Here is a 27951-nt window from a genome sequence, read left to right as displayed (position 1 = left end):
CTATAAAGCTATTTTTCACAGGTGTCCAGCACCACTTCATCATATGGATGAGGGGTTCCTGAATCAGGTGAGAGACAGATTTGTCCTCCTCTACCAGGTGAGGTCAGGCAATTTTACTTCTCACTTCACCTTCCTCACCTCAACTGGTAAGGTAGGAAAATCATTGCTCCTGAACTAGGTGAGAGCCCAATCAGGTGTGACCCGTGGTGCATAAGGGGACCACACCAATGATAAAAAAAATACTAAACTATTTTTTATTTTCTTGGTTCTTTCGGTAAAGTCTCGTAGAAGATAAATAATAAAAATATAAAACAATACAATTCTCACGACGTTTCGACTGCAACACAAGCAATCATCATTCCTTCTACGTGACTTTACCGAAAGAACCAAGAATATGAATGCCTGCAGTCACGAAAGCTTTAAATCAAAATGTATTTTTTATTTATTTACCAAGGTCACATCTATAACAGCAGCCACTATACCTGATCAGTGTTACTCATTTCTACTGTTACCTATTATTATGATTAGTGTGTGGACCCACCACAAAATTTCATACTTAACTTGCAGTTCATCAATCTTTGTAATAGCGTAATCAACCAGACTATGCGTTAATTGTGTTTTGACCGACCGTCTGTGTTGCTTTATATGGTTTCCAAATTTTGCTAAATACTGTTTGTTTGGTATGCTTCTCTCTCTGTGTCCCCTGTTGTATCTGTGTTAGTTTCCCCCTACTTGTGTGTCTGTATATACATATGGGGTTATGTGTTTCCTCTCTCTCGTAAATTTAGCTCTTCTGTACCTGATGATGGCTGCTTGTGTTGCAACCGAAACGTCGTACGCTATTATGTTATTTTATTATTTCTTATTTATACGTGACTTTACCGAAAAAAAACAAAGAGTAATTCCTGTAGTCACGAAAGCTTTGAATCAAGTCTGTAGTGCCTCTTGTTAAACAGTGCTTCAGTTAAACAGGAAAATTAATAAATCCAGCAGGCATGACTTGAAAAGTAACACATTTACATTTTGGGTGGCACTCTAAATCGTCCGGTAAATCGTGTCGCCAATTATAATTTCTGCGTTTATCTGCGCGTGTCTGTGTACCCCCAGTGGAGGAATACGTGCGCAGCTTGCTGGACAACCCTGAGTTGATTGACCGTCTGGCACTGGCCTCGGAGCAGGTGAGACTCCGTATGCGTGCATCAGCTCTGCCCCCCCCCTCATATTTATGGTGCGGGCCTGTACCCTTGTCCGACCCCTCACTTCCGCGTTGCATCCAGCTGCCTCACTGAAGAAAGGGACACTTGCCTTGCGCTGAGTATGACGTTTCGCTGGTTGTAATCGCCAGGGAAACGATATACTCGATTTGTAAGTGTTGTGGGTTTACTCTCCAATACACTGGCGTGCTGCAGTAGTAACTAATTGACAAGTTTTGTTTTACGTAACAAACCTTACTAATTGTCTGTGCCGGGTTAACTACGCACATTTACGCGCTCTTACCCAAAAAACCTTTATTATGGATAATATTGGTCGCAAAAGAACACGTGTTAAACAGCTCCCGTTTAGAACGTCTCATCCTCACCATCAATGGTCAATCAATCAAATAAATCCTAGATTTATAACGTGGCATATTTACCAAAAAGCAGAGACGGAAGGGTGAAACTCTAGAGGTAGCTCTATGATATCCGCTTTTGTGGAACGTTCTCTAACACGGATGGCCGTACTGCTCTGAGATAAATCAGACTGGATCTTTCGTCTCGTTACGTGATGGCGGTTGCAAAATTGTTGTTGATGCGTGCATGTGCCGTGCGTGTGCTGTGTACGTGTGCAGGATGTGGTGGAGTCCCGGGTAATCTTCCCCGAACATCTCCCGCTGTCCCAGCTGCAGCAAGGTGTGCGCTCCGGCCGGTTTGTCCAGGGAACCTTCCTTGCGAGTCGTGAGAATTACCTGGAGGGGACTCTGAGGGTGCGAGGGGACGGTGACAGTGATAAAGAGGTACACGTTTCACAAGCCTGCGTCTGGAAGGAACAATGCTGTCCGATCGTATCTGTGTGAGTTTTAAAAACACATTTATAATTAAGCAGTGGCATAGCGTTCTTGGCATGAGCAGTAGCTCTTAACCTTTACTGCAAGGCTGCAGTAAAGGTTAAGAGCTACTGGGCTAAAATATTTGTATTTTGAACGTCTTTTGCACCCTACGTAGGTGTCATAGCCTGGCTCCTGCCCCCCCGGCCTGTGAGTCTTGGTGCAGTTGCACTGCCTGCACACTCGATAGCTACGCCACCACAACTACAGTATATACGTTAATTGTGACTACTTTAATAATAGGGTTTTTCCCTTTTTTTCTGGCAACAAAACTGAAACCTTTTACAAGGAATCATGTGTGCATTAACCACAATACTTGTTGTCAAAATGCAAACAAAAAACACACTATGATAATATATGCATTGTCCTTGAGACTGATTGGTTCACACCAGGGACGGCTTTCTTTTGAGCCTCGACCCAATTGGTGCGAGACCAGAGGACGCCAAAAGGCGTACGCATATATTGCAAATATTATCAGTGTGTTTTTGTTTGCATTTTGACCACAAGTATTGTGGTTAATGCACACCTGATTCCTTGTAAGAGGTTTCAGTTTTGTTGCCAGAAAAAGGGGAAAAACCCTATTATATTTTGGTACTGGCAAAGGAGGTCTAATGATGGTTGTGACTACTTTGTTAACAAAATGAATGGTCTATTTCCACCTCCAAAATGTAACGTTAAATAACAATTAGGTACATTGGCCCTTTGTTGGAAAAAAAAAACCCAGTCTAGAAATTGCCCTACTTGAACATATGTTACTGAAAAACATTGGTTTCAGAAGATTCATGGGCTCATAGTCCTACATTTTAAATTGTTTATTCGTGGTATTAAAACTCTTGTACAGTAAAACCTTGGATTGCGAGCATAATTCGTTCCGGAAACGTGTTTGTAATCCAAAGCACTCGTATATCAAAGCACTCGTATATCAGTTGTGATCACGTCACGCTCGGCAGTACAAAGCTGCTCGTATTGCAAGACCCTCGCTCGTTTATCAAATTAATATTTATTAAAAATTTTGCTCGTCTTGTAAAACACTCGCAGACCAAGTTACTCGCAATCCAAGGTTTTACTGTATATGCTGCTCTCTAACAGCACTTGGCCCAGCGGTCTGTTAAGCCTATACGGGGGATCTTTTTTGTCTGCGTGCAGGTGTTGATCCAGGGGCTGCAGCATTTAAACCGCGCGATGCACGACGACATCGTGTGCGTGGAGATGTTCCCCGAGGAGCGCTGGGTTGCCCCCTCCTCGCTGGTCCTGCACGATGAGGGCGTCGCAGGGGACGTTGCAGAAGAGAATGAAGAGGATGTGGTGAGTGGAGCGTCAACACTGCCGAACCAAAATCAAACCCAGACACCTGCAGTGTGCGTGTCTCTCTCCCCGTGGTCGCATGGATTTTTCTCCAGGTCCTCCGGCTTTTCCCTCCACAGTTACAATCTGACATGCACTTAGAGTATGTGGCTGCTATCAATTTCAAATGTGATAAGATACTTCACTGAACGATCATTTGTGGCCAGGTCACTTAAAAAGAGCTATAGAGCTCTCAGGGTCCTTACCAGGTAAAGTTATTTAGTTTATAGTTTTTAAATAGTTTTAATATAAATTTTGATTTAAAGCTTTCGTGACTGCAGTAATTCATATTCTTAGTTTTTTTTCGGTAAAGTCACGTTGAAGGGAAACAACAAAATAATAATATATATAAAACAATAAAAAAATTCTCACGACGTTTCAACCATAACTCAAACGGTCGTCTTCAGGTGTGTTGGTTTGCATAAATTTATTTTTAAACGGCGCATTTATTTATTTATAAAAACGTTAGCGCCACGCGCAATGATTTAGCAGTTTATTTAGGAATAGCCCATCTATATTCTGAAAATAGGAGGGGGGAGACGAATTTTTTTATAATGTATGCTGTCTGAAAGCCACTGTAAGCGTGAACAATCAATTAAGACCTGAAATGGTTTATCAAATCTTTCCAATGATTGCTAAGATAGAATCCATCTTCTCGGTTGAAATTGTCTCTGTGCTTGTATATGTGGATAGCCTCATGAACGAATCTCTCATGGAAGCCAGATGGCTTACAAAGAACCTCTGTCTTGGAAAAGCCAATGGCATGTGAGCCTACTGAATTAGAACAATGATCTGCCACGGCCGAGGTGTTGGTCCTACCGTGTTTAAGGTCTGCTTTGTGTTCACGAATGCGGTCCGAGACATGGCGTTTGGTTTCTCCAATGTAACTACTACCACAGAGGCAACTTAGTTTGTAGACACCAGGGTATTGTATGTCCGGAATCACATCTTTTACAGACGGAACCAGATCACGGATTTTATGTAATGTGTTGAAACGGACCTGGATCTTGTGTTTATTCAGGATTTTGGAGATCTTTTTTGTGACCCCCGCAATGTAGGGTAAAGTGATAGTTTTGAAAGGCTCCTCAAGAGGGTTCTTCTTCATGGTTTGAGTGATAGCTTTGCGGATTGTATAGTCGGAGTAACCATTAGCCCTAAGAGCTTGGTGTACGTGCTTGAGTTCACTGCTTATGTGTTCCTGGTCGGATATGCATTGGGCTCTATGATACAGAGTCTTGATGAGAGAATTCTTCTGTGATGGATGGTGGTGGGAATCCGGTTTCAGATAAGCATCCGTATGGGTAGCTTTCCTGTAGACAGAGTGGCTCATTGAACCATCAGGTCTCTTTTTAATTAGGACATCCAAAAAAGGTATCTTGCCATCTATTTCAACTTCCATGGTAAATCTGATGGCTGGGTGTATGGAATTGATGTGGTCGAAGAATTGGTCTAGAGCAAGCCGGCCATGTGGCCAGATGACAAAAGTGTCATCCACGTACCTCTTCCATAAGGTTGGGCGCAGAGTGGCAGTCTGGATGGCGTCAGTCTCAAATTTCTCCATGAAAATGTTAGCTATAACTGGAGAAAGGGGGGAGCCCATTGGGGTGCCCTCAGTTTGTTTGTAGAAAGTTCCATTCCAAGTGAAGTATGTATTGGTTAAACAGTGTCTCACCAGGGGGGGTACCTCAGTGTTTAGTCCTTGATGAACCAAGTCTTCAATGATTGCAATGGTGTCAGGTACAGGAACCTTGGTGAATAAGGAAACTACATCAAAACTGATAAGCAGGTCGTCTGGGGACAGGGAAATACCCTTGATTGTCGATACCAGGTGAGTCGAATTTTGTACCACAGAGGTGGTCTTTCCAGTGAAAGGACGCAGGATTTCAGACAAAAAACGAGCTAGTTTGTAGGTGGGGGAGCCGATAGTAGAGACTATGGGACGAAGGGGTGTATCTACTTTATGTATTTTTGGTAAGCCGTATAATCTTGGTGGCCTGGCAGCAGAAGGTTTCAACGAAAACTGTTTAGATTGATCAATTAATGCGGTTGAATCAGAAATTATTTTGTTGGTTTGTGTGACGAGGCTGTTGGTGGGATCTCTTTTTATTTTTGTATAACTACCATTGTCGAGTAATTCTTTAATTTTGTTGTTGTATTCTATTTTATCCATGATGACAGTAGCATTGCCTTTGTCAGCTGAGAGGACTACAATATCATTCCTCTTTTTTAATTTATATAATTCAAAACGCTCATCTTTGCTGAGGTTGCTAGCTGGCATCTTAGCATTTTTGAGGGTTGCAGCGATTTCAGATCTTGCTACGTCTGCAGCGATGTGACCCAGGCCCCTGAGAGCAACGTCTACTTGGGCAATTATATCATTAACTGGTATGTGTTTAGGTGTGACTGCAAAGTTTAGACCTTTAGCTAAAACGGATTTCAGACTATCGGAAATAGAACTGTTACTGCGATTAATTACGACTTTGTTAACGTCTAACTATAAATGCACCATATTCTTAGTTTTTTCGGTAAATTCACGTTGAAGAGAAACAACAAAATAACAAAATATATATAAAACAATAAAAAATTCTCACGACGTTTCGACCATAACTCAAACGGTCATCATCAGGTGTGTCGGTTTGCATAAATGTATTTTGAAAACGGCATATTTATTTATTTATATATATATATATATATATATAAATATATAACGTTTGCGTCACGCGCAGCGATTGGCAGTTTGCCCAGGACTAGTCCATCTATTTTTTGAAAAGAGGAGGGGGGAGACGAAATTTGTTTTTATGTATGCTGTCTGAAAGCCACTGTAAGCGTGAACAATCAATCAAGAACTGAAATGATTTATCAAATCTTTCCAATGATTGCTAAGATAGAATCCATCTTCTCGGTTGAAATTGTCTCTGTGCTTGTATATGTGGATAGCCTCATGAGCCACTCTGTCTACAGGAAAGCTACCCATACGGATGCTTATCTGAAACCGGATTCCCACCACCATCCATCACAGAAGAATTCTCTCATCAAGACTCTGTATCATAGAGCCCAATGCATATCTGACCAGGAACACATAAGCAGTGAACTCAAGCACGTACACCAAGCTCTTAGGGCTAATGGTTACTCCGACTATACAATCCGCAAAGCTATCACTCAAACCATGAAGAAGAACCCTCTTGAGGAGCCTTTCAAAACCATCACTTTACCCTACATTGCTGGGATCACAAAAAAGATCTCCAAAATCTTGAATAAACACAAGATCCAGGTCCGTTTCAACACATTACATAAAATCCGTGATCTGGTTCCGTCTGTAAAAGATGTGATTCCGGACATACAATACCCTGGTGTCTACAAACTAAGTTGCCTCTGTGGTAGTAGTTACATTGGAGAAACCAAACGCCATATCTCGGACCGCATTCGTGAACATAAAGCAGACCTTAAACACGGTAGGACCAACACCTCGGCCGTAGCAGATCATTGTTCTAATTCAGTAGGCTCACATGCCATTGACTTTTCCAAGACGGAGGATCTTTGTAAGCCATCTGGCTTCCATGAGAGATTCGTTCATGAGGCTATCCACATATACAAGCACAGAGACAATTTCAACCGAGAAGATGGATTCTATCTTAGCAATCATTGGAAAGATTTGATAAATCATTTCAGTTCTTGATTGATTGTTCACGCTTACAGTGGCTTTCAGACAGCATACATAAAAACAAATTTCGTCTCCCCCCTCCTCTTTTCAAAAAATAGATGGACTAGTCCTGGGCAAACTGCCAATCGCTGCGCGTGACGCAAACGTTATATATATTTTTTATATATAAATAAATAAATATGCCGTTTTCAAAATACATTTATGCAAACCGACACACCTGATGATGACCGTTTGAGTTATGGTCGAAACGTCGTGATAATTTTTTATTGTTTTATATATATTTTGTTGTTTCTCTTCAACGTGACTTTACCAAAAAAACTAAGAATATGAATTACTGCAGTCACGAAAGCTTTAAATCAAAAATATAAATGCACCGTTTTAAAATAAATTTATGCAAACCAACACACCTGAAGACGACCGTTTGAGTTATGTTCGAAACGTCGTGAGAATTTTTTATTGTTTTATATATATTTTATTATTTTGTTGTTTCCCTTCAACGTGACTTTACCGAAAAAAAAAACTAAGATTATAGTTTTAATATAGTTTAAACAAAGAATAACAACAAAAACTCAACCACTTCAAGAGAGACCTTAAACATAATGAACACCGTGTGACCAGACAACAATCCACATTAGAGATGCTGTTAGCTTGATTTTGCGTTTATTAAATGACTTTACATTACATTACTTCAAAATCAAGTCAGGAGTGCTAATCATTTCATACTATTTTTGTATGTACGTAGGGGTTATTTGACCATACTTCGATGCGGGTTGGTGAACGGGGGGGGGGCATAGATCAGGAGCATAGAAGGACAGGACAACAGTTCATTTTGCTGTACTGCGCTCTGCTGCCTGCCATTTTGGCGCAGAGCCTATACCACCTGTTATGCATATCCAGGCTCAACACGGTGGCGCTTCCACGGCCTGAGCTCCTTTTTAATGTTTATTTTAATTAACTTAATTAGAACTCAAGAGATCAGGACACGTATCATTTGCGAGAGTGACCTGGGTCACAGGGTGGCCTCTATATTGAAAACTAATTTCTTTAGAACTGCTTTTTGTATTTAGATTGTTGTCCTTTCCGCGCACCTCCGATTAGCATGGTTGGCTGTGTACGGTGCGAAATAAGTTCTACATGCATACATACCACACTGACAAAATGCAAAACATAATAAAGTACAGCAATGAAGTTAATTGAAATTGGCACGAAAACAACTGTGGTTTATGAAAAGTCGACAATATTGCACAAACATAAACAAGTGTTAGATATTAAATCGCATGTAGTGCAAGTTGGCTTGGGCAGATTATTTATAGGCTGATCATTGCACAGTTATACTTATTAAAACGTTACGTAAACATTAAACACATATAGGGTGACTGATGTGCTAAGCAGGTAAGAGAAAATGTCAATCAGTGAAATCATAAAGAATCGAGAGATTAAGCATCAAATTGTGAATTAGATGGGAGGGTAACCTTTGTTGTAGATAATATTGGTCGCAAAAGCTTACGCGTTTTTTTTTAAACGTGTGGTATCTGATGGGCGTGTTCCGGTTGATTCTATCAATCGCCAGAACTGTTTTAACTTATAAATATTTACGGAGGACTCCTCACTGTGATCTTTTGTCATTTTAACAAAGCGTCAGTCTCATTATTGACATTGATGAGACACAGCATGAAACCACATCCGCAGGTTAAGCGCTATTGTTTTGGATTGCTCCTTCCCCTTCAAGCCAAATTGTATTGTGTTATGCAGTGAGTTGGTTAAAAAAATAGTTATTTCATTATTTCAGTGTGTGAGAGAGACGCTACTGTGGTGAGTGCTCATTTGAGTTTGCGTTGTCATCTCCCGGTGCTATCCCAGCTGCTGCTGCTGTCGTCGCTCTTGCTTAGATTACGCAACACGATGTTTGTCCTTTGTTTTGGTCTCCAGCTGATAGCCGAAAGTGGGAAGATGCGTCGGCCCACTGGCAAAGTGGTCGGCATCATCAAGCGGAACTCGAGGCCGCTGTGCGGCATGCTCATGCCCAGCCCAATCAAGGAGGTGGGCTGATCTGCATGTGTGTGTGTACGTGTGGGGAGCGGTAATGTAGCGGTTAGCGCGCTGCGCTACGAATCCTGGGACCCGAGTTGGATTATATTTATCGCTCATAACCAATAAACAGCGCCAAATGTCTGAACCTGTCTTGGGCCCTTCCCTAGGTCGACTCGGCCATAAATGAGTCTCTGATGTGGCATGTAAACATCAGCGCTGTGGAGACAAAGGCGGTCGGGCATGGTGCTGGCCGTACCCACCCCGTCGTTTGCCGTACCAGCTTGAATAGGTGTGTGCTGACGGCACTTGCCCAAACAGTTTGTTGAATGCCTTACTGGGGGCTCTTTGGGCGTGTTGCAGGCCACCCGCCACCTGTTCACGCCCGCGAACCGCCGCATGCCACGAGTGCGGGTGGAGACAAGACAAGCAGCGTCCCTGCAGGCCCACCGCATCGTGGTGGCCATCGGTGGCTGGCTGCGACACTCCCGCTACCTGAACGTACGACTGCACCGTGACGCCCCGGACGCCGTGACACCTCACCCGTCTGTCCCGTGGTCGGCATCGTCGGGCTCATCCTTCTGTCACTTGACGCGCGGCCACGCGGCTCTGTATGCAATACAGCCGTCGAACCCAAAACACGAACGGTGACACGGTGAATTGGAAGTCAGGGTGGATGAAGTGGCACCACTGTGATATTTTTTTGTTTGAAAGCATGGCAAACTCACCTGTGATTCAACCTAGGTTATTAAGGTGTTGTAAGTTGATAGTCTCAGCCCAGTCACCAATAACTGTACCAAAAACGATATTAAATTTGGTCGTGCACTTCGATTGTTTGATTTCCATCTCTGAGAAAACTACTGCGTTTGACTGCCATGTGATGAACATTACTTTGATTGGCAGAGTGGTTGGAAAAGCACTGCCCCCCTACAATTTGGACTGCATTTCACTTCAATGGATCTTAGAAGTAGCTCTGTTATGTCTGCTCCTGTGGGTCGTCCTTGACCATGAAGGGTTTGTATAGATTGCTTGTCTTGTGCGATACCATTAACACAATGAGAAACAAAATTGGTGAAAAGTTAAATATATTGTTAAGATGTATTCTTTGGGTTGTATCTTTGTTTAAACAGATGTCGGTTAATATTCTACATAATGTACGTTAGGTACAAGGTTGGCATTGTGGTTGTGCTTTTCATACCTATTTGCCACTGCACAACCGAGCGACACCATGGCTGGCACGGTTTAGTAGGCTGCAGGTTGTTTATCCACTGCAAAAGCGGATCCATGCCATGGACGGTCAATGCTTTGAACAAGTCTAGGCACATGCAGATGACGCTGTGGTGCCACGTCCCCGCGGTGTACTGACTGCCGTCACACAATTAACGTGTCGCTAGCCCCGCCCCTGGCCCTGCTCGGCCCCCGGATATATTTGGATGCCTTGTGGGGCCAGCATACTACGGTTTGGTTCTGGTTCGACACGGCAAAAAGCCAGTGGGTGACCACAGACACTTCGAGAGATCTGCACTGTCTGGGTTCCAATGTACCAGTGGAAAAGGGATACCGGTGACGATTGGCCACGTATGTGCATATGCATGTTGAACTTCTTCCGTACCATACGTAGACAACCGTGCTAATCGTCGGTGTGCTTGTGCAGGGCCATTTTGTGCGCTCTCTGGGCGAATGTGGGGATAAGGAGACGGAGACGGAGGTGCTGCTGCTGGAGCACGACATGCCACACCAGCCCTTCAGCCAGGCCGTACTTGCATGCCTGACCCCTCCCACGTTCAGCATCACAGCAGAGGTACGCATGAGACGTGTGACGATATGTCAATTCATCGATTGAGTTCAATTCTTACGCCTGCGGTGTGTTGGTGTGTTCGGTCGTGCATGTGAGAATCCTTTACTTCAATGTTCTTTATTACAAGGCCCACGGGCCACTGGTGGCCCCTGAGTGGCCTTTGGTGTGGCCCATGACGTGTGGCCCCCGACGTATAGGCCCCCGACAATAGACAAATGCGAAAACACCCCCCATCATCATCATCGTGCTGTCAAACCGCAATAGTTTCAAGATGTTTGGCCTGCGTAGAATACCTTCTAGAGGACCTCTCTGGAGCTCTCCCTCCAGTCGAGGTCCTTCCGTTGCACTGTCATGAACGAGAAGCCACGGGGCTCTACGCCTTTACCGCAGACTGTATATAGAAAAGCCGTCGACCTGAAAGAAAGTCGATGGCTCGGACACATCATCGTAAGAAGAGAGGAAATTCACATCGGAGGAATGAAGGCGATGGACTTATGGAAGCACCAGGGCGGAGACCCGAGAGGCAGGCCTCGAGAGATGCGGATCAAAGTGGTGAGCCAGGATATGGAGGACTTTGCAGTAGCCGTGGAGATGGTCCAGTACATAAATGAATGGAGCAAGGGGACTACAGACTTTTTTCCTATAACGCTGTACTTGCGTTCCTGAAGAACACCGAATTGTGGAAAAATCGCATAATAAATAATATAGGGTAAAGCACAGTCCGCGATAACACGTGAGATGCGTACGCAGGCTTAACAAAGACTTCGGGTACGTGAGTAGCATCTAGAAGCATCCAGAAACATCCCGCCTTGTGTGATGCTACACCGAGGCAACCGTACAACCGCTTATTCTGCCTCGCACAACACAGTTCTGTTCACTCGATCGCCTTTTATCCAATTCGCATCCATGTTATGAAAAAATGTGTTCCCTAATGCATTCATCGCATTATATCTAATTCACGATATGAAAACACGCAGAGTTATAGGAGAACGGACTGTACTTTCAGAATATTCAGTCGCCTATTGAGAAGATAGAACGCCATTAGAATGAAGTTGGTTTACCCATGTATGGCTCACCCTGTGTTTTGTTTGTTGTAAGGCAGCGTTTTGTTGAACCTGGTGCTGTGTGTGTCCCGTACAAGGACCAGGCTGGCAGGGAGGACCTTCGTGCGTTGTCCATCTGCAGTGTGGATCCTCCAGGCTGCACAGACATCGACGATGCCCTACACTGCAAACCGCTCGACAATGGGAACACCGAGGTATTCATTTGGTGGTGGTAATCGTGGTCACGGTCGCGGTAATTCGTGCCTATTCCTTTCATGGTTTTGTCAATGCTAGCGGAGGTTACAAGGGGAGTTTAAGTGGCACAATGATAAGTGCACTGCACATTCATCCTGTCAAGCTGGTTTAGTTCCAGTCATGGCTAACACCGGTACAGAGTGATATCTAAAAAAAACTGCCCAAGTTCTCCCCTTCACCACCTGCATTGACCATCGTAACAAAGCAAGGTCAAATGACAATCGCAACCCATTACGGCATGGAGAAGCCCTCATCCTGCAGTGGATTGACAAAGGGGTGGACAATATTCCTGTTATTAAGTTTCCAAACATTGTTGCCTTAGTGCCCGTATTCTTGGTCTCTGCTCGGCTCAGGACTGACTTCAACATGGCTTGGTTCTGGCTTGATCTGCTCCGTTGCCTCCAAAGAAGTATGAGTGGCTCAGCTGTGCCTTGGCTCAGGCTCAGCTCACGGAAATTCTGAGCGTGGCTGGGAGCATGCAGAGATATACGTGGAGGCACAAGGGACACGGAGGCTCAGGGCTGGAACCATGCTTAGAGGCAGCTTGGGTTTTAAGCGTTGCTTTGATGTGGCTTATTGAGAATTAGAATCAGAATATTTATACTGGAGGAATCCAATGAGCTATAAAGCTATTTTTCACATGTCCAGTAGAGGCGGGTAAGAACGTTACAACAGCAAACAGTACAAAAACATAATAGTAGTGCAAAGTACAAGAAAGATCAACAAATAACCCAAACACAAACAAATACAACTAAACCATCCCCATCTTACCAGGAAAAGCCCACTGAGGTATTGATTTATTTTTGATTAGTGACCTGGCCACAACTGAATAGCTCAACAAAGTGGCCCATCATTTGGACATTTATAGCAGCCAAAATAATAGAAATAATCTCAATGCATGTTGCGCGAGAGCCAAGCCTGAGCCAAGCCATGGCTAAGACCCCACTGGCCTAAGTGTCCACGTCACTGGCCGAATGCCTGGTTCACAATGAATGCACCAGGTAGTAATGGGTGTGCATTTCATTTCACATTATTGTGCTTTGGTTGGAGTGGCTATGGTGGAGGTTATGCATGCATGTGGAGTGAGCGACTTCCGCCAGACGTCTAGTGGAAGGCGTCTTATTTATTAAAAGCACACAGGGCGATACACTTCGTAACGCGGCTACACCTAGGCTGTACAAACACACAGCCCATTTGCGTCCTGCGTAGCTACGCTGGCTGGTTGACGAGCGTAGCGGCGGAGACAGAGCTGCTCTTGCAGAAGAACCAGCCACGTGGTCGGAGACGAAGAGATGACGACCGTAGCGACGCAACCAGGACCCAGACCCCACGCTAACAGCCCCGAAGTTCTGATTCGGTGCTCTTTATATCTGCCTGGAGTGGCCAAGCTCCACCTCTGGCCACGCCCCCTTTCTAGAACCTTCTAGGCCCTTCGGGATGGTTCCCGGAGCTTCTCGACTGACTCCGCCGTTGACCTTTACCCCAGATACGCCCCTTCATAATAAGGCATTATGTAATGCAGCTATAACCTTAATTACCCTTACAGGCCGGCAGGTATCACCCTGTCATTACACATCCATGCATGTGAGGGTGGTGACGGTGTGTTAATGTGTGTTCTAGGTTAGGGTACACATCGCCGATGTGAGCTATTTTATCCGGCCGGGGAATGCCTTGGATGAGGAGGCATCTCTGCGTGGTACCACAGTTTACCTGTGTGAGAAGGTGAGATGTGGATTTCTTCTTGCCACAATATCAAGTGTTTTACGACCCGCCGATTTCATCCTTTCATTCTTAACTTTACGACATGATGTAAAATATTACGATCTAACGATCATCGCGGTACCAGTTTCCCCACAACTTTGTAATTGTATTTGACATTTTCACCACATTTTTTTGCGTGCTTTTCAGTACTTCCCGTATGAATAACGATAACTTAAAAATGAATTAGAATTAAAAAAATGTGCAACAACAATGCTAAATATCTCTCATGATGTTTTAAACGAGGTGATTTTTGTGGATTTCTTATAATATGATGTACCGTGACATCATGAGCGGCAGGCTATCGGCGCAGTGGTAACACTCGTGCCTTGCAGCAAGGAGACGCTGGGTTTGATTACTCAACTCTTGTGCCTTTTTGCTTGCAGCTTTGTTTGTTCTCCCCCCTGTTAGTGAATGGGTTTCCTCTGGATTCATCAGATTTCCTCTAAATAAAACCCATACAATCTTAACTGGCATTCGCGAAAACATCCCCTTGCTGAACAGTTACCTGCAGGTGACTTAATCATGTGTGGGTTTGCTTGCAAAACACTCGTTGAGTTGGTGCATATGTATTTGCCAGATTGTGTTTATTGACAGAGAAGTTGTTGCGTTTATGTGTTGTGCGCCTGCAGAGGATTGATATGGTGCCAGAGTTATTGAGCTCAAACCTGTGTTCCTTGAGATCCAACGTCGACCGGTGAGATGCACCAACAACTGTGAACTCGCGAGTGTGCACATTGCAACCCATACTCAGCAGCTAACGTGCGTTGTTGCCAGGTGCTCATGTAATCCCATGATGCGTGGCACTTTTTAAGTGTCATTGTACAGATCCACACAAGCATGTGTACATACATAAGCAGCCAAACCAGGATGGCACAATGGTAACACATGTCTCACAGCAAGAATGGCCTAAGATTGATGCCCGACTTGGTTGCCTTTCCATGTAGATTTTGTATGTTCTCCCCCTATTTAGCATGGGTTGACTCCAGGTTATCAGGTTTCCTCTCATCGCTAACATAAACGTGTTATTACTACTATGATCCTTAACCATGGAAAGCCTCACTGAATCTCATAACTTCGGGAGGGTACTGCAAAGCTTTTGCAGTCGAACAATGGTTGCTACATATATATTCCAGTTGAGTAATTTGTAACAACCCAAACCGGTATTTGGCCAAACATCCCGCTGCTGAAAGAATGACTCGACTACCAAAAACTTGGCAAGACCCTCCTGAAAAAGAGTCTCGAGACTTTGCGAGGCTTTCCTGAGTGAACACCCTGCACCACTCCAATGTCGACGACTCTGCCACTCGACGGTGAATGGCGACGGTGCATGTGCTGTGCGCGTGCAGGCTGGCGTTCTCGTGCATATGGGAGATGACTCCAAAGGCTGAGATTGTGAGCACACGTTTTACCAAGAGCATCATCAATTCCAAGGTGATTCCCCCCCCCCCCACAGACGTTCAGTTTTTGTAAAACTCTCGTTTGCTTTCACGTGTATTGTATCGGTGCCTTGCTATGTTAGTGCAGTTGAGGTTTCCGGATGGCTGAGAGGTCAGAGCGTTGAGCTTGCACCTCTGAGTTCACAAGTGTAGCGAGATGAAACGGGTTCACAAGTGGTAGTATGTATGTTGAACTTCTTTCGCACCGTACGTAGCCAACTGTGCTAATCGGAGGTGCGAGGTAGGACATGAAAGTAGTGAGTTGATGGTCTCTGTCCAGTCAACAATCACTGCACAAAACACAGGTTTGTTTTTTTAGTTAGATCGTGTAAATATGTAAACGTGTCATTAAACCCACCCCCACCCGACACAGCCAACTAATAAGGGTTGTCACGTAAACAGAACATGCCAATTCGTCACGAGTACAGCACACCGGTGTGTTGTACCAGTGACGAATTGGCCACGTTCTGTTTATGTGACAACCCTTACTAGTCGGCTGTGTCGGGTGGTGGCGGGTTTAACGACACATTTATGTATTTACACAATCTAACCCAAACAACCTGTATTATTGATGATATTGGTCACGAAAGCCTACGTGTTAAACTCACTGCACGAAAGACCACCAAATTACATTGCACTAAATTTGGTTAAATTCCAGCTTTGAGAATTAAAAAAATATATCAATTTTACTTTCTTTGGGTGAGCGTAACCCTCAGTGGTCATCGGGAGCCACGTAGACATCTGTTGAGTTCTGGCTTGGGCTTGGATCAGGCGTGGGCATTGTGTAATTGCGAGGACCCCATGGTTCACCCGTGGTGTGTTCATCGTATCCCCGCAGGCGTCTCTGACGTACGCAGAGGCTCAGCTAATGATGGACGACGCTGGGCGGAAGGATCCGGTCACCAGCAGCTTGCGTGGCCTCAACTCCCTGGCCAAGATCCTCAAGCAGAGGCGCATTCAAAACGGGTAACTCATTGTCAAGATCCTCATCCCCTCCACCGCCACTGGAGCGATGAGCCGTATTAATGTGTGCACCGCATTTAGTCGATCGGCAGGTCGCCTGTGGCGCGGTAAAGTGTGGTTACTCCCGTGTCTTCTAAGACATCCGGCCAGCGTGGAAGAGTAGGCTAAAATACATTGAGAGGGACTGTAAAAGGGTGTATCCCTAGAGGGGCCGCCTCTTATGGGAGCCCCCTTCTTCCAGCAGTGGCTTGAGCAAGCAATTGCAAGGCTGCACCTGTTGCTTTTTTGACCCCATGATGCATGAGGCTTGGGTGAATATCATGCACAAACAAGTGTTACAGGATTCATACTCTGGTTTTTTTCGGTAAAGTCACGTAGGTAAAACTATAAAATAAAATAACAACTAAATTAAATCACGACGTTTCGGGCGCAACACAAGCGTCCTTCTTCAGGTGGGACAACCACAGCCAGAAACAATTGCTGAAGTGGGCAAAAAAGGGCTGTTGCAACAAGAGGCTATATAGGTAAGAGAGTGGGGGGGAGCAAGGGGGGAGAGATAGAGATGGGGGGTGTGGGGTAGGGGAAGTGGGGTGCTGCTAGAGGGATTAAAGGGGCGAGCACGGCAAAATGCCGGGGGGGGGGGAAGTGAGTGGGGCTGGGAGTGGGAGGCTGAAGAAGCTGGAGATGCGGAAATGAAGGCAACAATAAAGAAGTTAAGGTTTTACCTGGTTAATAACATCCTTTTAGATTGGAGTGTTACAGGCTGCTGCGGGGCTACATTGTGGGCAATAGAGGACAATGCAGTGACATAAATTGTTTTACTCTTCTTAATGCTCCCATGTCTGTGCTCCCCCACCTTTGCCAACGCGTACTGACCACCACGGTTAAGTACGGTAAAACCACCCCACGACCCGTATGACATGGGGCGGCCCTCATCCAGCAGTGGATTGACTTAACGAGCTGTGCATGTTCAACTCAAATATCTGAGTTTGTGAAGTGTCTTATATTAAGATTCTGTGTTGTTTTGGCTGGACATGATAATCGCTCATGTCCCTTCTCCACCCGTAGGGCATTGACTCTGGCATCCCCTGAGGTCCGATTCCACATGGACAGCGAAACCCACGACCCGATCGACCTGCAGACCAAGGAACTCAAGTGAGTCTCGTCAACAAGACACCTCCCATGACTGTGATCCGACTGTTGTGCAGATCTCTCTATCAGAATCAAAATATATATTTCTACTGGAAGAATCCGATGAGCTATAAAGCTCTTTTTTCACAGATGTCCAGTTGGGGCAGGTCACAACGTTACAACAACAAACAATACAAGCACACGTTAGGATTGCAAAGTATTGGAAAGGTAAACAAATAACTTAAACAAATATACAAATAAAACTAAACTATTTTTATCTTACCAAGTAAAACCCTGACCACAAATGATAGCTGAACAAAGTGGCTTATCACGTGGGAAATTTATTATCAGCAAAATAATCTAAGATAAAGAATCTTGACCCTTGTGGTTGATGTGTTGTGGTGGCGGAAACTGGTGCGTGTACACAGGGAGACCAACTCGATGGTGGAGGAGTTCATGTTGCTCGCCAACATCTCCGTGGCGGAGCGCATTGTAGGCGAATTCCCCGAGTGTGCGCTGCTCCGACGCCACCCGGCGCCTCCGCCTTCCAACTACGACATCTTGGTGAAGGCGGCGAAATCAAAGGTAGAGTTAGAACCCCTTTTAACGACCACCCTTGTTAACTAATCGCTTAACAACGGGCCTCCATAGAGCTCAATGTGTAGGCTTAACCGACCTTTTCCCTGTTAACGACGGGCTCTTGTAGGTACAGTAAATATGAATTAATGCCACGTAGAAGGAAAACAATAAAATAAATATAAAACAATAAAATTATCACGACGTTTCGACTGCAACACAAGCAATCATCATCAGGTGTGAAAACCACAACAAGAAAATTTGAAAAAAGTGGCAGTTATTTTTAACGTTAGCACCACGGAGAGAGATTTGACAGTTTGTTCAGATGGACGAGTCCATCTATGTTCGGAAAAGAGGAGGGGGGAGACAAAAAATAATGGATGCGTTCTGACAGCCACCTTTAGCGTGATCAATCAATTAAGACCCGAAATGGCTTATCAAATCTCTCTCCGTGGTGCTAACGTTAAAATAACCGCCACTTTTTTCAAATTTTCTTGTTGTGGTTTTCACACCTGATGATGATTGCTTGTGTTGCAGTCGAAACGTCGTGAGAATTTTATTGTTGTATATTTTTATTATTTTATTGTTTCCCTTCTACGTGAATTTACCGAAAGAACCAAGAATATGAATCCCTGCAGTCACGAAAGTTTTAAATCAAAATGAATTCATGCATTTATTAACAGTGTTTATTTTAATATGATGTGTTTATAATGTTAGTATCTTTATGTATTAATATCCATTGTTTAAATATTATAAAGTACGTTTTTTGGGTGAACAAGGGAAACTTTCGATGCTATCGGAACGAATTAAGCTTTTAACACGTATTTCCTGACCAAATCCTTTAATGCTCGTGTTCGTGGAACCAATTACCGTCTTTAAGAGGGGTTCTACTGTCTCTAGATTGCTGTTAACCTTCCTTCAATATCATCCTCCTCGCAAGGAATTCAGAGGTCGTCGGGTGGCTCAAATTTTTGTTTGAGGTCTTTTGGTTTAACCGGGTGAGAACTCAAGAGAACATAATAGTCTCATTTGCAAGGGTCACCTGGGTCACCCTATGACCCAGAGATTACAGCTGGGACCCTGGCTTCAAAATCCAGCAGCCACATTGAACATACTGTGTTATCAAGTGTAGGGAGTTGAAGGACTCGGCTCGTTTCCCAGCTACTCCACAGAAATAAGCAACAAAAAACCATCACGATAAATGTAGTACTGTATTTAATTTTAGATAAATTCCAGCACTGAAATGTTGAAATATCAGGTCGACTTATTGTGATGAACATTATGCTCAAAATGGGTGGGAATGTGCTACCCCCTACTGTGAAGCAGAGGTGTCTTGAAACGATGTCAGTATTGGCCTGAGCGAGCAATTGCAGGGCTGCACCTTTTACCTTTATCTTGAGATGTAGCCGTATAGTTTCCACTCGCCCTTAGAGGCAGAACAACTCAAAAGGTGTGACGAACCACAGACAACGCTGGAAGGCAGCCAGGCACTGTGCCAGATGTAGATTAATCCACTTGCTGTACTGCCTTCTCCTGGCAAGCCAGGTTATGGAAACCTGAATGCCCACAGGAAGTGTGCTGAATAACGTTTTCTTTCCAATACACCACAACCCTTGCTGCTTCCCCAGCACTGAACTACAAGCCACGTGCGGGATAGTCACCTCACAAACGCCGGTGTGCCCGATTTTTTTGCGCAGAACATCGAGATCCAGGTGGACTCGGCTAAGGCGTTGGCCGAGTTCCTGGACCGGGTGGCGGTGCCGGGAGCGCCACCATACCTCAACACTCTGCTGCGCATCCTGGCCACGCGCTGCATGATGCAGGCCATCTACTTCTGCTCCGGCATGGAGCCCGACACCCACCACTACGGGCTCGCCACCGCCATCTACACCCACTTCACGTCGCCCATTCGACGGTGACGTGCTCTGGCGTCAGGCACACGAGTGAAATCGACCTTCGCGATTATTGAGGAGACTATGTTGTTGTCTTGGTGTGGTCTGGGATTGTGCTGCCTTTCCCAAGTTTGAGAATGTATTTATTAATTGATGTACTTATGCAATGTTAACTTGTCATTATGGCACACCTCCGATTAGCACGATTGGCTACGTACGGTGCGAATGAAGTTCAACATACAACTTGTATATCTTTTTTCTATTATTTACTTTTAGTGATTTGTTTACCTTTCCTATTCTTAGCACTCCTATCATCTACCTACTGGACATCTGTCAAAAAGAGCTTTTATCGCGAATCGGATTTCTCCAGGATAAAGATTCAGATTTTGACTTATTTTTCTAAAAGGTCCTATAAACGGGAAGTTTGGCCAATTCCTTAAATGGTTATTTGGCTTGTGTTGGAGAAAAACTAGAGGATCCGGAGAACACCAACGCCTACAAGGAGGGTGACAGTGTTCCACGTGCAGAATCAAGAATCCATTGCCGTGTTGCAGCGGCGGCCAAAAGTGAATTGCAATTCTGCCATGGATCGCTAACGATTTTGTTGTGGATCTTAAATAAGAACACAGATATGAGCAGGCAGCAATTTGCGTTACATCTGATGACAAATAAAAAATCCTCACCAAAGAATTAAATTCATACATTAACAAAGATAATTTCCACCAGCAGATGGTGCTAGAACGTGGTATGTCCAGAGTACAGTATTCTATCACAGCGTTAAATCCATCTGAGTCATTGTTTGCGTAGCTTTCTGGTGGATCGTGAAACCCGCTGAGATCCACCAGAATGAATCGCGGTGCTTGGTGGATTAATACCGCTGCTCCGTTAGCATCTCGTGGCCATACCGCAGCCTGTATCTACTGTAAATTTAATCTTCATATTAAATAGAGGCTACAACAAATGTGAATATTGATGTTGTTGTCTCTCTGTACCGTTACAGATACTCGGATGTGATTGTGCACCGGCTGCTGGCGTGTGCGTGGGCGCCGACCCCACGTACCCGGCGCTCACCGACAAGCAGAAGCAGCAGCAGCTCTGCAACAACCTCAACTACCGCCACAAGATGGCGCAGTACGCCCAACGCTCGTCTGTAGCTTTCCACACGCAGGTGGGAGGCGGAAGTGTGGGCCACGTGGAGCTTGCACGGCGTGTGCTTAGGCACCTGATAATGCGTCCATTCGTCTCTTGAAAACCATTTTTAAGGTCACGAAAGCAGGCATCGTATTGTGCGTGTAGTAAGAATCAATTGTTTTCTATTCGCACGCTTACGTGTGGTGGTGCCGTGGCTGTACTGGTTGGCTACACTTGACATTGCTTTTCAGCATTCTTCTGTGTTTGCTGAAAAACCTAGTCACTTGGCACATTTGCCCATGATGTGACAACTTTATTTGATTGGCTCTGTCAGGTGATGGAGGATTATAGTCAATACAATTGACATTGTACCTTCACGATTGAACTCAAAATAATCCCCATGACATGATGCCAATAGCACAACTGGAATAAATTAGCAGGGGGATGCAGGAAAATTACCTTAAATTTTGTTAAATAATTATGGGCTTGGTAAGTGATGCGCGTGTGTCTGCTCTTTGCCACGTAGCGGTGATTAACGGCTGTTGTTGTTGTGGTCTCAGTTGTTCTTCAAGACTAAGAGAGTGGTGAGCGAAGAGGGCTTCGTGCTGTTTGCGCGCAAAAACGCCGTGGTGGTGCTCATTCCCAAGTACGGCTTGGAGGGGACGGTTTTCTTTGACTCCAAAGATCTCAAGCTCAACGTTACCTTCGATGAGGAGGTAGGGCATGTGTTCACTTAACCGGGAGACATTGGCATTTCCTGAACGGCTGAATTCTGCATTTAAACCCAGGACTGGCTTAATGCACTGGGACCCAAGCCACCTGACCATCTCTCTACGATTAGGTTTCTATCAGACACACAGACACTTGGTTTAAGGTGGAAGAACGCAGTGAGATACGAAGCTCCGTTTTTTTTGCCATTTGGCAGTGTGGACTATTACAGAGGAAGTTACACCGGTGGATACATTAGAGCCGGATGGCTCACAGGGCTATACCAAAATAAACTGAAACTGAATTAAATGATGTAAATGTGTTTCAAATATAAAACTGTCACAATTAAATTTGCTTTGGAAATAACTGCCATGACGGAGCCCGTATTGTCACGGAGAGGACATCACATTAAAAATACAGTAAAATCCTTCAGATCCGGAAGAATTATAGAGAAAATCTAATGCTTTCTGTAAACAATGAGAAACTCGAAGGGCAGAAAAGTACTTGTAGAATAAAAACAAATGAGGGAAATAGTAGTTGATGCAAAAAGTGATCTCTAGATGGCAAAAAGCACATTTGTCATCAGTGGATCCGGTCCTTTCCAGCATGCCTTGCATGCCGCATTACATTGTCACTCTGCGTGGATAATGCACACAGCCTAATTTGGACCAGAAGCTCAAAAGGGTCAACATTTGCAGCCATATTTTAGGTATGTTCTTAACTGCAATTGTGCACTCCATATAACCTAAGGGGGGTTGCATCTACTCCTTAATGATGGCCAAATAAGGCTTTAAAATTCCTTGGATGGCCCGCACATCACGATCCCTCGGTTGGTTTGGTCATTGCAGCCATCGGCTTCTCATGCCTGATTTTCAGCTCGCGGTGAGGTGGCCCAAGCGGTATTGCATTCGCTGTGTGTTGTGGAGATTTGTGTTTCAAACTCGGTGGCCACTCCGGTTAATACTGTGGTGTGTCTTCTTTGGTTCTTTCGGTAAAGTCACGTAGAATGAGAATAAAATAATAAATTGATAAAATAAAATAGCACAATAATATTCTCACGACGTTTCGGCCACAACACAAGCGGCCTTCATCAGGTGAAGGGACGAGACTGTGTTGTGGCCGAAACGTCGTGAGAATATTATTGTGTTATTTTATTTTATCAATTTATTATTTTATTCTCATTCTACGTGACTTTACCGAAAGAACCAAAGAAGATGAATCCTTGCAGTCACGAAATCTTTAAATCAAAACTGTGGTGTGTATTAAGCGTAAAATATTTACAGACTATCCGCTTTAACAGTGGACGTTAAAAGATCCTGTAACGTTATTCGTGTGCCAGCATCATGGTCCAAGGTTGGCAAATTACATGCAAATTACTTATTTGGGGAGCACATATCAATCGTTCGCCTCCTTTTACAAAGACGTAGCAGTGACCTTGAATGCAAACGTTTTGAGAATCAGTGAGGCTTTTCTGAGTGACCCATGTAATAGTATGAATAATAACGTTGGGTTTACGTCAATCCGTGCTTGTGTGCAGGGCACTTGGCAGAGAGCAGTCAGCGGTAGTGTAGCGGTTAGCGCTCTGCGCTACGATCCCGGCGACTTGGGTTCGATTCCTTCGCACGGTCAACACCAGTGATGATTATCTGAACCGGTCCTGGGCCTCGCCTAGGTTGACTCGGAACTCAATTGAATGCCTGCTGCGGTGTGTAAACATCGCCACTGGGGAGACAAAGGCGGCCGGGCATGGCGCTGGCAACCCACCCCCTTGTGTGCCGTGCCGGCCTTCATCTGTCCTCCTCGCCAACAGCACTTGCCCCAACAGTCTGTTAAGGCTACATTGGAGATATGTCTTTGTGTTTTGTGTAGGGCCCCACGCTGTGCGTGGAGGGCATCGCGCTGAACATGTTCGACCGCGTGTGCGTGCGCGTGTCGCTGGATTCGTCCAACCTGCAGCACCAGCGGATCCGCATGCACCTCGTCCGCCCGGAGGTACTCACCGTGCGGCGCGACGCGCAACCTCGGAATACCACCGATTTGTATTGTGACCATGCTGCTGTTGCTGCTTGCTGCGCCAGCAGTAGTGCACAAAACACAAACGCTCGCCGCATCGGAACGTCAGCGGGCCGAAAATTAATGACACAAGCCACAGCATAGCGCTTGTTGCCATGCAACCCAAACTGTGGGACCGTATAGTAAACCCATAGAGACACAGAGATACATAGGAGATACAGAGAGACCCATTATGATTCCTAGAGATTCATAGAGACTCATACAGATACATAGCAGTGCATTAAAAACAAGCTCCTGTACGATTGTGGCCATGCAACCCAAACTATGGACTACATTTTACACCACTGTAGTCTGCGCTCCTTGAATGGAGGGGGTGGCAAGATGACACAAACTCTCTCCTGAGGCTCTCCCGTAGCTATCAGACCCATACATTGGCATTTAGCCCCTGAACGTAATACCCTTATAACACAGGAATAAAATATAAACTCCGGTCTTGGATGGAAAAAATATATGTATAGCTAGCATTTTGAGCTGCAGTCTGTTGTCCTATACCTCCTGTAACTGGCAAATTGGATATAACGCGATGATGAATGTATGAAGGAACGCATTTTTTGTATAACGCGGATCCAAACTGGATATAACTCGGTTGAATGAATGGAACTACGTCGCGCGAGTAGGAATAAGCGGTCGTAACGGCTGCCTCGGCGTAGCATCACACAAGGCGGGATGCTGCTGGATGCTTCTAGATGCTACCCACGTTCCTTAGTCTTTGTTCAGCCTGTGTTACGCATCTCACGCGTTATTGCGGACTGCGCTTTACCCCATATAATATATTATTTATTATAACACGATTTTTCCAAAACGCGGTGTTCTTGAGGTACGCAACTACCGTATTATAGAACAGACTGTATATCCAAAGACTATGGGACACTATCCCTACCTATATCAGTTGTGACTGTCCGTGTGTTTAAATCCAGCTTGAAAACATCGTTATTAATTGGCTTTTCCTGGATTCTGATTGGTTATTACTGTGAGAGGAATCATTATGATTAGCTTTTATTGCATTTTGCATGCTGTGTAAAGTGTCAGTATCACTGTCATTATTGTTATTATCGGCTTTTACTTTATTTCTATTGGCTTGTATCTATACTTGAGTAGTTTTTTAATGTCCAGTGCTTTTTTGAGATATTTCGATATGCAAGGTGCTGTATAAAATAGATTTTTATTATGGCCCTAGTTCATTGCACAAGAAGGGCCATTATCTGAAACGTGACCTATTTAAATGATGAATGCGAGTTCTCAAGATACCAAGCTAAGTCAGGGTGTGGGAGCCTTGGTAGATATCAGATTTCTTAACAAAACTCCATGAGTCTGTTCTGCATGGGTTTCCTCCGGGTTCTCTGGTTTCCTCCCATATCTAAAAATAAGCATGCGTTGAAACTGGTATTAAGGTAGTTTACGTATCGCCATGGGCGGCAGGGTGGCACATTGGTAAACCCTTGTGTCTTGCAGCAAGAAAACTGGGTTTGATTCCCAACTAGAGTGTGTTACTGTGTGGAGTTGTCATCTTCTCTCCCCGTGTTCCTCAAAAGTCTTCAGACTTGGCGAAGTTTTTCAGTGTTAATAAGTGTAATGATAACGTATCACATTTGTTGGAAATACTCGCATATGTGCGTGTGAGAGCATTGGTGTAGTGGTTAGCACGCTGCGCTATGAACCCGGCAACCCAATTCCCACTCACCGCCAACACCAATGAGGATTATCTGAACTGCTGTTTTGCCTACCCAAGGTCAACTCTTTCTTAAATGAGTACCTGGTGCAGTGTGTAAACATCAGCACTGGGGAGAGGTGTTGGCCACTTACCCCCTCGTGGGCCATGCCGCCTAACAGCAGCACAGTCTGTTAAAGGCTTATTTGGGTGACTATCTTTGTTGTACGTTTGTGCCATTTGTGTGTCCGCTGTCACAGATTCCAGGCTACAACCCTGCAGAGTCCACCCCATGGGGCTCGCCTTCTCCCCGGCCTAAGAAACCCAGACAGCACTAGTGTATCGTGGATGCGGTGTCAACAAGATGTCGGAGGAGGTGCATGAGTGGGCACACACTCTGGGTTTTACATCTGCAGAGTTAATTAAGTGTACATTGTGCTCGCAAGCAGAGGTGAACAATTGAAAAAAAAAAGCAGTGGCGGTTATGAGAAATGTTTCCCTGAAGTAACAGACGGTTTGCACTCTGAACTTGCAATCCAGAGTTCACCGGTTCTTCGTTCTCCTGGCGCAGCGGTTCAAATGGTAGCGCATTTTTTTTTAGAATTTTTACCTTGCCAATCAGTACAATCAGCCAATTAAGGTGTATACGCGTCAAGATGTATGAAAGGTTTAGGATATCTTATGCCCCACTTCTTTGCCAGCCAAGACACTGACCCCCTTGTGATGAAGGTGATTTCACAAAAATATTGGTTACTGAATCGGTGGTGTTTATTGACTAACGCAGCAGCGTCCAACCCACAAAGCACTGTGATCCATTCTGGTATATCTCAACATGTTCCGTGATCTACCAGCAATATATGACCAGCAGTTACCCGGATGGATTTAACCGACTAATAGAACACTGTAGACATGCCAAGTGCTAGTGCAATCTATTGGTTTAAAATATATATTATTAATCCATTAATTCTTAGTCGGGGATTTTGTTTTGCCATCTGCTATAACAAGAAATGCTTTATATTAGAGGTGTTTATTCCGATTTGTCCCGAGATCCACAATCAAAATCTTTTGCGATCATCCACCCATGGATCGCGATTCACATATCGGCTACCACTGATCTAACAGTTGAAAACCAGTTTAACATGTAGGCTTTCGCGACCAATATCCATAACACGGGTTTTTTGGGTTAGATCGCGTAATAAATATTTAAATGTGTCGGTAAACCCGCCACCACCCGACACAGCCAATTCGAAAGGTTTGTCACATTAACAGAACGTGCCAATTCGGTACTAGTAACATCACACCGGTGTCTTGGAGAGCAAAGCCACAACATTTACAATCTGAGTACAATGTTTCACCAGTATTTACAACCAGCTTCATCAGGCGACAGCCAGATTCGTGGAGAATCCTCGTCCCTTAATGCGCATGCATAATCTGTGTTGATTAACATATAAATAACCCAATCGGCAATGGATACCCATAGTCAATGCATTCATTGATTCCCCTCCCAATTCGCGAAAGAAGTGCTCACAAGTGATGGCTGTCGCCTGATGAAGCTAGTTAGTGCTGGCGAAATGTTGTACTTAGATTGTAAATGGTGTGGCTTTGCTCTCCAACACACTGGTGGACTGTACTAGTAACGAATTGAAATGTTATGTTTACGTGACAAACCTTACTAATTGGCTGTCGGGTGGTGGTGGGTTTAACAACACATTTATATATTTAAACGATCTAACCCATAAAATGTGTATTATAGTTGAAAACCTACAATTGTGCCAGGTTTGGCCTGTCGGAGTGGGCCATTAGGGTGGCCACTCGGAGGGCAAAGCTCTGGGGAATCCGAGCAAGAGCTTCGAAGTATGATTGTGCACGGTGATACCCGCAGGGGTCTCGTGATGGATGGCAAATTGAAGATTTTTTATCGCGAGAGGATTCCCTGCAAGGGATGTTAGGTTACTTATTCTTGTGAGGATGCCATTTACTGTATGAAGGGGCAGCGGTCAGCTGCATAGAACATAGTATAAAATTCCCCGAGCTGTTGCTGTTTAAATCGTCGGTTTAACGGAGAATTTCACCTCAGGTTTTTTTACACAGCTGCCCCACCCCTCATCGGACTCTGTGCAATCACACAAGGAATGTTTTTTGGAAAAAATGTCGGTGTCAGAAAATTTTAAGGTTTAATCGTTTACAAATGCGCATTTCGTTACAGCTTCTCTTGTCCTTTAGACGTGCAAAGATAATTTCTGACAAAATATTGACACGTTTTCAAATTGTTTCGTAAATGGTCATAACTTTGCTCACGTATATACAGTACTTGGGCAATAATTCTGAGCTCCTGGAGTACTGGTAAAGATTTAAGCGAGTTGATGTCTTTGCGACTTTGTGTAAATGTGTTTAACATTTTTTAGCTGAATCGTATATTT

At 44.5% G+C, this 27951-nt stretch overlaps 1 long non-coding RNA gene and 1 pseudogene across 1 annotated transcript in view; both read left to right on the top strand.

Annotated features, from left to right (window-relative positions):
* The window catches only part of LOC142929817 (uncharacterized), a 106972-nt gene that overhangs the window by 22027 nt on the left and 56994 nt on the right, over positions 1-27951 (top strand). The window lies entirely within an intron of this gene.
* LOC142925560 (exosome complex exonuclease RRP44-like) lies at positions 1796-26548 on the top strand (annotated as a pseudogene).

The sequence above is a fragment of the Petromyzon marinus genome, chromosome 2 (assembly GCF_048934315.1).
Source record: "Petromyzon marinus isolate PM22_M1 ecotype Great Lakes invasive population chromosome 2, UKy_Petmar_22M1.pri1.0, whole genome shotgun sequence".
Lineage (NCBI taxonomy): Eukaryota > Metazoa > Chordata > Hyperoartia > Petromyzontiformes > Petromyzontidae > Petromyzon > Petromyzon marinus.
Note: the sequence above shows the minus strand (reverse complement) of the source record. Positions and strands in the feature narration are given on the sequence as shown.